Consider the following 11,220-nt stretch of genomic DNA (forward strand, 5'->3'; position numbering starts at 1 on the left):
TACCCACCCAAATCTCACTCATCTTCAAAGTCCACTGCAAATGGTACTCATTCCATGAATCCTTTCTTGATATCCTTGACTGAGTGTCATGTCTCTATCTCCACCACCTATACCTCTATGGCACATATATTACTCTTACTTACATTATAGCTATCTCACATATTGGTGTTATTTTTCTCCCATCCCTAGGTTAGAAGCTCCTTGGGAACAGATGCTGTTCTTGCTCATGTTTCTATTGCCTCTAGCATCTAGTACAATGCTTGCCCAAAAGTACATGTGTAACTATTTTCTGAAATAAATGTAGTTGATCAGGTCTTTATTCCCCTAAAAATTTTATGCAATGCACTGCACATATGATCTCTAAATCAGGAAACATGGCTTTAAGCCTATGCTTGTTAACCTTACTTTTCTTGGCTCTCATTCTTTTTGCATTTGAAATGAGAGGTTTGGGCCAGATGATTTTCGGAGTACTTGATATGTTCATAAGTTCTATGATTCTTCAATGTCTAAGACAAGAATGCTGGTGTGTTTCACAGCTCCTTAATTTTACTGTGATGAAGAAGACATGTTATTTCAGGTGATTATTTGAATTGCTGAGGTGATAGTAAGTTGGCAGCTCTGCCTTGCCCTGCCCTTTCTTGCTCTGCCTGGGGAAGCTTGCCAACAGGATAATACCAGGTGACATACAAGCAAATGAAGGGTGAGAAGAGAATTGAAGGCACTATCTCAAAAAGAGTTGGGTGAACTGGATTCCTGGGCCTGGAGGAAAGAGAGGGAGAAGCTATCAATGAGTGAAATCAAAACAAAAAAGCCTTTTGGGGAATGTGAGGATTTGGTTAAGAAAATCTACTTTTTTCATGTGTTGAAATAAACTTTTAATTTTAGAGTAGTTCTTCTAGGTTTACAGAAAAATTTCAGATATTGTACAGAGTTCACATATACTCCACACCCAGTTCCCCTATTGTTAATGTCTTACATATGATATATGTGTCACAACCAATAAACCGATGTTGATAATTGTCATTAATTAAAGGCTATCCGTTATTTAGATTTCCTTGATTTTTATCTAGCGTTCTTTTTGTGTTGAGGATTTCATGCAGAATACCACATTACATTAAGTCGTTATGTCACCTTAGGCTGTGACAGGTTCTCAGACTTTCCTTGTATTTGGTGACCTTGGCAGTTTTGAGAAGTCCTGATCAACTGTTTTGTAGACTGTTCCTCAATTGGGGTTTGTCTGACGTTTTTCTCATAGTTTGACTAGGGTTATAGGTTTTCTGGAGGAAGACCAGAGAGGTCAAAGTACCATTCTCATTGAATCATATCAAGGGTACATACTGTCAACTTGACTTCGTACTGTTGCTGTTAACCTTGATCATCTGGCTGAGGTAGTGTTCACCAGATTTCTCCATGGTAAAGTTACTCTTTTCCCCACTTTCCATACTGTGCTCTTTTAAAAGAAGTCGCTTCAGGCTCCAGGCTCACTGTAGCCTCGAACTCCTAGGTTCAAGTAATCCTCCTGCCTTGGCCTCCCCTAGCTAGGACTTCAGGCTCATGCCACCGTACCTGGCTAAATTTTTTTTCAAATTTTATGTAGAGACAGGGGTCTCCCTATGTTGCTTAGGCTGGTCTCGAACTCCTGGCCTCAAGGGATCCCCCTGCCTTGGCCTCTCAAAGTGCTGGGATTACAGGCATGAGCTTCATTACATGATTTTTAAAAGAAATTTCTTTAAATAAGAAACTCTCCTATTTCATTTACAATTTAATTCAATTTGTAAAAATATTATTTACCCCATAGTTTTCAGGTATATTTAGCTTATAAACAATAGATTAACATACAATGTCTAAGTTGTGTGTCTGTGTTTTTCTTTTTGTTTGTTTGTTTTTTTGTGTTTTTTTTGAGACAGAATCTCACTGTGTTGCCCGGGCTAGAGTGCCGTGCCGTCATCCTAGCTCACAGCAACCTCAAACTCCTGGGCTGAAGCAATCCTTCTGCCTCAGCCTCTTGAGTAGCTGGGACTACAGGCATGCGCCACCATTCCCGGCTAATTTTTTTCTATATATTTTTAGTTGTCCGATTAATTTCTTTCTATTTTTAGTAGAGACGGAGTCTCGCTCTTGCTCAGGCTGGTCTCAAACTCCTGAGCTCAAACAATCCGCCCGCCTCGGCCTCCCAGAGTGCTAGGATTACAGGCATGAGCCATCGCGCCCGGCCTGTGTGTCTGTGTTTTAAATAGTAATTTTTAACTCCACAAAGACTCATGCAAGATTATTAAAACTAATATTTTACTTGAATTATTTACATAGCAGTTATCATAAGTGTCTTAGCTCCAGATAATATATGTAACATATGTGTCTGCTGTGTCTTCACCAGCTCTGATTTGTTAGACAAAAATATGGAGAAATTGGCCTGATTTTGAGATTTGATTTGGGGAACTAGAAATGCTGAGTTTCTCCTTTTATACTTGAAAAGTATTAGATTATTAACTATGAAATGTCCAATTTCCTTAAGTACTAAGTTTGACAGTTGATATCTCTGACATTTCACTTTGACAATTCTTGCTTTATTTTTATTGTGAAGGTATTAATACATCCTCAGTCTTTCAAACGCATATTTTGGCTTGTGATTATCTGTCAAATTTTTTTAATAGCAATTTTTGTGAAACCACAGATTAAGTATAAATTCATGTTATTTTCAAATATGAGTTCTGTCGTGGAACCAATGTAGTGCAGACAGCTCAAAATATCAACGAAATTTTGGGAAAGGATATGGCTAATGAATGTGCAACACGTTGATGGTTTGAGAAGTTCCCTTCTGGTGATTTTAACCTTGAAAATGAGCCATGTGGGTGACCTGAAAACAAGGTGGATAATGATGAGCTGAAAGCTGTAGTGGAAGCAAATCCATCTTAAATTTGGCGTGAATTAGCAGCAAGGTTTGATGTTACTATTCTAACAATATTGGACCATTTGAAACAAACTGGTAAGGTAAAGAACTGTGTAGATGGGTTCCACATGAATTACACCAGTGTCAGAAGAGAAATCATCTGGAAGCTTGCCTTTCTTTGCTGTCATGACATAAATGTGAACCTTTTCTACACCGTATCGTTACGTGTGATGAAAAATGGATTCTTTTTGACAATTGCAAACATTCGGCCCAATGGTTGGTAAAGATGAAGTGCTGAAACAGTCCAATACTGAATATTCATCAAAAAAAGCTAATGGTGTTTGTTTGTGGTACAGCACTGGTATTATCCACTGTAGCTTCGTGAAGCCTGGTCGATCCATTACAGCAATGTCTACTGCAACCAATTGGACAAAATGATGAGGATGCTTGCAATTAAGCAGCTGAGATTGGTCAATACAGACACGCCAGTCCTCTTGCAAGACAACACTTGAGCATATGTTATACCAACAACGCTGCTCAAACTACAGGGGCTGGACTTGAAAACTATGTGTCATCTGCCGTATTCACCAGACCTTCCAACAACTGACTACAACTTCTTCCAGGCTTTGGACCACTTCTTGCAAGGAAAAATATTCAATTCTCAACAAGTTGTGGAAAATGTCTTTCATGATTTCATCACCACTCACTCTCCAGGCTTTTTTGCTGCTGGCATAAACAAGCTACCATTAAGATGGCAACACTGTATAGATAGTGTAGGTGCATACTTTGATTAATTGTACTGCTTCTTGTTTGGGATATAATGAACTACATTTTTTACTCAAAATCAGACATTTCATATCTAATGACATACTAAATTGAGGCCATTTTGGAGATAAGAGCTATTTCTAATGTAAAAGATTGATGTAGGCCGGGTGCAGTGGCTCATACCTGTAATCCTAGCACTCTGGGAGGCTGAGGTGGGAGGATCACTTGAGGTCAGGAGTTTGAGACCAGCCTGAGTAAGAGCAAGACCCCATCTCTACTAAAAATAGAAAAAATTAGCTGGGTGTAGTGACATGCACCTGTAGTCCCAACTATTTGGGAGGCTAAGGCAAGACGATCACTTGAGCCCAGGAATATGAGGTTGCAGTGAGCTATGATCATACCACTGCGCTCTATCCCAGGCAACAGAGAGAGACCCTGTCTCAGAAAAAAAAAAAAAGAAGATCTATATATATGTATTAGTGGCTCAAACCCAATTAATATAAGATTTGTTCAGGCATGTCCCTCCAGGGAATCAAAATCTTGTAATTGTCACCTGTGATCTATGATTCAGATACCTGAAATAATGTCTTATGCAAACAGTAGGACTTGCTATACCACTTAGGATATAAATACGGTAATATTTCTTTTATTTTTCCATTAAATTCATTGCAAATCAATTTACCTTTATTCACTAAAACTAGAGTATTTCCTTTTCAAAGACTCTTTATGTCCCCCACCTGACTAGTCCAAGAATTCAGTCCAAAGCAGGGCACTTCTGTTTTCCAGATAGGAGGTAGAGAGAGATTTGAGTCTATCAGCATGCTTACTGTGGTTGCTACCATAGTGTTTTTGTGTTTTTTTGTTTTTTTTTTTTTGAGACAGAATCTCACTCTTTTGCCGGGGCTAGAGTGCCGTGGCGTCATCCTAGCTCACAGCAACCTCAAACTCCTGGGCTCAAGCGATCCTACTGCCTCAGCCTCCCGGGTAGCTGAGACTACAGGCATGTGCCACCATGCCCGGCTAATGTTTTCTATATATTTTTAGTTGTCAGATTAATTTCTTTGTATTTTTAGTAGAGATGGGGTCTCGCTCTTGCTCAGGCTGGTTTCGAACTCCTGAGCTCAAACAATCCTCCCGCCTTGGCCTCCCAGAGTGCTAGGATTATAGGCGTGAGCCACCACGCCCGGCCTACCATAGTGTTTTGTTACTGAATTCCAGATCCTGGATCCTTTATTTAGCATCTTTTGTGTTCAGATATTCACTGAGCACCTTCTGTATACCAGACACTGGGCTATACACCAGGAATATAGCAGGGAACACACTAGACATGGCTCTGTCCTCATGAAGCTTTCCCAATATCATGGGAAATGATATGTCCTTACTAGACCAGACACACAGACCAGCTTAGGGAGGTGTTCCGAGGTTGGTTTGCACAGTTGCAGCTCCTCTGGGTCACACACAGGCTCAAACACTATACCCTAAATGGCAGAGTCTTGAGAGTTTTGACTCTCAACCACACATTGAAGAAACACTGTATGCCCAAACATTGAATTCCTGGTGTCAAGCTTGAGTGATCAACTGAGAATACTCCTGTTCTTCAGGTGAGTTTCCCTTTTGTGGCAATCGGTACCTGCCAGCAGACCATGGGGGGTCAGATTTCCCTGTCTCCAACTTGAGCAGCTCAGGTTAGAGTGTTGGTCCCTCTTTCCCAGAAAGCTCTGACCTGCTTATGCAAATTACATACTTCATCCCCAGAATTTTCATAGATCAGTGGAAGAAACTGCTGCTAAGCCATAAAGGGGAGAGGGAGATCTTATTGCAACCTTTGTGTTTATGCAGCAAATGGATACCACTCAAGGAAGCCTTCACAGAACAACTGAGACTAGTTTATCACCATCCCAAGGTGACTCCCTGTCTCTGCCTAGAGGAAAAAAAAGAGGCTGAGATAATTGAAACGGTAACTTGCCATCATCATTGGGGAGAGGAGGGTTAAAACTCTCTGCTCAACTCCAGTGAAATCCTATTTATAGATCTTATTTTCTAATTAACATTGTGATTTTTTTTAAACTAGAGCAACACAGAGCAAAATAATGCTCTTGAGGGGGAAAGGTCGCAGTAATTTTCCACAAAAGCAAAAATATACATATGTGTGTGTGTTTTTGAGAACATACGTGGACACGTTATGTATGTATATATATTGTATAGGGTGTTATACATATAAAATGTTTTATATATTTATGCTCTTGTATGTATGTTATAGGAAACTTTGGTTGTCTACCGCTTTGTTAGCCCATAAAGTCTAGAAGTGGGCATTTCTGGTATCTCCCGTATAAATCTTCGAGTCACTAACCAGAACTACCAATGAAGTTAAGCAGTACAAATAAGGTAGGCCTGCTGGAGAGCTGCTTGCTAGAGTATATGATATGGGTCAATGAAATGGTGGGGCTTTAGCTACCAGACAAAATTCTCAGGTGGATTCCAGGATCCACCACTTAATAGGTTCAGTTCTGGGCAAATTGTTTAATCTCTCTGAGCCTTGGTTTTCCCTTTTGTAATAAGTGGGGGAGAGGGTAACTTTTCAGGGTTACTGTGAGGACTAAATAGAACATTTCTGGTATAGTAAGTTGTGTTCACAACAAAAGAGCAATTTTTTTGCAGTTTGGAGAAAGAAGTTAGCTCTCTGCCTCATAAGATTTTTGCAAACTGTTATATAATGGATCCGAAACTGCTAATTGCCCCCAATATCCATTCTGCCCTTCTTCCTCTAATAATAAAACAACAAGAATTTTAGCTGGGCATGTGGCCACTAGCTAAGAACTATATTTCCTTTTTCTCTTGAAGTTGAGTGGTCATGTGGCTAACTGCTGGCCAATGGCATGTGAGGGGAGGTGCTACATGCAACCTCTGGATCACGCACTTAAAACAGCTTTTCCTCCCCCATTCCTGCTCTACTCATCCTCCCTGTTGTCGGTTGAATTATGTCCCCCCAAATCCACATGTTGAAGTCCTAACCCCCAGTACCTCAGGGCATGACTTTATTTGGAAATAGAGTTGTTGCAGATGTAATCAGTTAAGTGAAGATAAGGTCATTAGAGTGGCCCCAATCCATTATGACTGATGTCCTTATAGAAGGGGAAAATTCGGACACAGAAAAGACAATGTGAGGAGACACTGGGAGAAGACAGCCATCAGCTATCTATCAGCCAAGGACAGAGGCATGGGACAGATCCTTCACTCACAGCCCTCCGAAGGAACCGATCCTGCTGACACCTTGATTCCAGGCTTCTAGACTCTAAAACTGTGAGACAATAAATTTATGTTGTTTAAGCCACCCAGTTTGTGGTACTTTATTATGACAACCCTAAGAAACTAATATAGCAAGTAAGCCAAGAAGACAGGAGGGAGGCAGAGAGAGCCAGTAAGACAAAGTCACAGTCTTTTATAGTTCATAAAAGGACTGGCATCCCCTCACCTTTGCTGTATCTTATTCCATAGAAGCAAATCACTAGGTTCGGCCCACACTCAAGGGGAGGGGATTGCGTAAGGTCATGAATACTGGAAAGCAGGGATCATTGGGAGCCATTCTAGAAGGTTGCCTACCAGACTCACATGGCTTCATTAATTTCCAGTATACCTAAAGCCGATTTAAAAAAACAAATCAGACAAAGAATGGAAACAAATTGAGAAAATATATTCTTAAAAAAAAAAGAGAGAGAAAATTTTTGTCTCCCCGTAGGTATTTTAAATTTCCACATGTGGTAGCTCACCTTCAAAGATGACTCCAGAGAACCATACCTCCTGGTATTCACTTGTGTGGTCGCCTCCCACATTGAATCTGGTGACCTGCTTTAATCAGTTGAATGTGGCACAAGATCTGGCAGCTTCCATGCCTGTACTTTTGGGAACCCTGATTCACCATTTAAAAAGTCTGGCTACTCTGTTGGAGATACCACGGGAAGAGACCCCATGGTGGGGGCGCGGGTCACATGGAGAGGGAGAGACCCTGAGACTAGAGAGAAAGAGAAAGCCCAGCCATCCCAGCATCCTGCGGGGTCAGCCTTGCTGTCTTCCCCACGCAGGTGCTGGGCATGGGAGTGAAGCCATCTGGGACTTTCCTGCCCCAGCCACCCACAGGAGAGACCCCAAGAGAGACCAATATAAAAAATGTCCAGCTGAACCCCACCTAACTTGGAAAATTGTGAGAAATAATAAATTATTGTTGTTTTAAACCACTAAGTTTTAGGGTGGTGAGTTAAACAGCAACAGATAACTAAAATACCAGTTAATGAACACATAACATGTATCTAGTGCCTACTACATGCTAGGCTCCTACTACTTTGTCACATATGATATCACTTAATTCTCTCAATAGTCTTGTGAATTCATGGCTATGCACATCAGTGCTGGTTGACAATCTATGGTCTCTCTTTCTCTCTCTCTCTCTCTTTTTTTTTTTTTTTGTAGAGACAGGATTTCACTCTGTCACCCAGGCTGGAGTGCGGTGGCACGATTATGGTCTCTTGGTGGTTGGCATGATACACTCAGGGAATAGAATGATATTGCAGATATCTAAATTTTATTATTCCTACTTCTTCTGAATTTTTTCAAATGCTCATATATTCAAGAAGTTATGGTACCTGGGTTATAATCAGAAGACTGCTGCCAATGTATCTTGTTCCTAGCAGTCAAATCATGAGCTCCCCTCTCTTTCTTGGTTATGTTGCCCTGGGCCACACTGGGCCAGCCTAAGCACCCTCCTGAGAAGGTCTGATTTTCTATGCACAAAACATGAATCCCATGTGATATGGGAGTTATTTTCTTTTCTCTTTTTCTTTCTTTCTTTCTTTCTTTTTCTTTCTTTCTTTCTTTCTTTCTTTCTTTCTTTCTTTCTTTCTTTCCTTCTTTCTTTCTTTCTTTTCTCTCTCTCTTCTCCTTTTCCTCCTTTTCCTTATTCTGTTTAACTTGTCAAAGCTTAATATACACACAGAAGAGAAACATATAAATTATATCTTGTTCTGGGCGCAGTGGCTCATGCTTGCAATCTCAACATTTTGGGAGGCCAAAGCAGGAGGATTGTTTGAGGCCAGGAATTTGGGACCAGCCTAGGCAACTGAGTGAGACCTCATCTCTACAAAAAAACTTTTTTAAAGAATTAGCTGAGCATGGTAGCACCCCTGTAGTCCCAGCTATTTGAGAGGTTAAGGCGAGAGGATTGCGTGAGCTCAGGATTTTGAGGCTGTAGTAAGCTATGGTTGTGCACTGTACACCAGCCTGGGTGAGAAAACGAGACGCTGTCTCTAAAAAAAATAAAGTAAAATAAATAAAATATAAGTTACATCTCCATGAATTTTCACCAAAGTGAACATAGCCATATAACCACACCTATATCAAGAAACAGAACATTGTCAGCACTCCTAAAAGCCCCTCTTTTCCTTCCTTCCACTCACTGCCCTCTCCCCAGAGTAACCATTATCTTGACTGACTACATAGCTCAGTTTTGCCTGGTTTTGTACTTTATGTTTATAGAATCATGTAGAATGGTTGATTTCAGCCTCCAAAATTGCTCCCAATGATCCCTAACTTTTGGTATTCATGTCATTGTGTAGTCTCCACTTCATTGTATCGGCATTGGTCTGTGTGACCTCTAGATGACAGTGTAAGTGATGGTAAGTCACTTCCAAGGCTAGGTTAGAAAAACACCGAAGCTTCCTCCTTGTTCTCTCTTGGATCCCCTTCTCTGGGGGAAGCCAGAAGCTATGTCATGAAAATATTCAGACAGTTCATGGAGAGACTCACATGGCAAGGAACTGAGACCACCTGCTAACAACCATGTGAGCCACCTTAGAAGGGAATCCTCCCATCCCAGTCAAGGCTTCAGATGCCTGCAGCCCTGCTAACATTCTGATTGCAACCTCATCAGAGATCCTGAGCCAGAAACACCCAGGTTAGCCGCTCCCAAATTCCTTACCCACAGAAACTATGAGATAATATATGTCTATTGATTTAAGCCACTAAGTTTTGGGGGAATTTGTTATATACCAATAGATAACTGTCTTGGTCCATTTATGGTGCTATAAAGGAATACCTGAGGCTGGGCAATTTATATAGAAAAGAGATTTATTTGGCTCTTAATTCTGCCTCTGTACAAAACACATGGCACCAGCATCTGCTTCTGGTGAGAGCTTCAGGATGCTTCCACTCATGGTGGAAGGTGAAGGGGAGCCGGTGTGTGCAGATCCCATGGTGAGAGAGGAAGCAAGAGAGAGCGGAGATAGGTACCAGGCTCTTTTTAATAACCAACTCTCTAGGGAAGTGAGAGAGCAAGAACTCACACATTACTGCATGGGCGGTGCCAAGCCATTCATGAGGGATCTGCCCCATGACCCAAACACCTTCCATTAGGTCCCACCCCCAACACTGGGGAATCAAATTTCAACATGAGGTTTGGAGGACAAACATACTAAACTGTATATAACTATAAACAACTAATAGTAACTCACTTGCATCTGATCTTGTTCCATCATTCCATGTTATGCCTGTGTAATACATCCATATTGTTGCATACATTCTAGATTGTCCTTTGTCATTAATGAATAGTATTTCATTATGTGAATGCAATATTTTCAATTTATCCATTCTACTGTTGATGGGTGCTTAGGTAGTTTCCAGTTTGGGGCTGCTATGAACATTCTTATACATGAGTTTTGGTGAACAAATTCACTTAACTAGATCTTACGTAAGTGTGGCGTTTCCGGGTCATAGGATAGGTACATGACTTGAATAGACACTGCTAGACAGTTTTCTAAAGTGATTTTGCTAATTTACACCTCCTCTAGCACACATAAGATGTGCTCCACACCCTTGCTAACACTTCATATTTTCATCTTTTTTTTTTTTTTGAAGTTAAGAAATTGGTATTAATTAGCAGTGGCAGAACATAATGGGCCCTTGAACCCTTCTTTGCCGGACAAAAATGCCCCATGTTTTAGTAACCGCATGTCAACTTCCCACAACGCCAGCCTCTGCAGGCATTTCAACACCTCCCCAGCCTAAGTTGATATTCATAATTCCAGCCCAAACAGGAGGATTCTCAAGGCTCAAGTACTTAGGCCCCTCGCAGTCCCCAGAGCTTACAAACCTGATCTTCATGATGGATTTCATTTAAGGCCCTCTTTCTGGATCACAGTGTGCAGAAAAAGGCTGCTCCAGGCAATTTCTTGTCGACTGAGCTGTGCTGAGATTGAGCACATCAAAGGGAATAGAGACTTGGTCAGTGTTGCCGGGGGTGACAGCAGCCTGGAGGTGCAGGGACCGTTAAGGTGGCTGCCATGTGAGCTGCGTGACACATGAGCATGTTCTCTGTGAAGCACGCAGCTCAGAGTGCTCATTCGCAGCCAGAGTCTCTTCGAGCCTGCCCTCCTCTGGGTTCCTTTTCAGCAATCACACCCTCCTTCCAGCCCCTGCCAGACCCAGCCTGTCCATTTCATTAAGGAGTAATTCATAGCCTTACAGCTCATCAGGGCAGGAGGAACCTGTGGAGCCTCTATTCCCACCCCATTCATTTTACA

Source organism: Propithecus coquereli, unplaced genomic scaffold (genome assembly GCF_000956105.1).
Source record: "Propithecus coquereli isolate 6110/MARCELLA unplaced genomic scaffold, Pcoq_1.0 Scaffold91, whole genome shotgun sequence".
Classification (NCBI taxonomy): domain Eukaryota; kingdom Metazoa; phylum Chordata; class Mammalia; order Primates; family Indriidae; genus Propithecus; species Propithecus coquereli.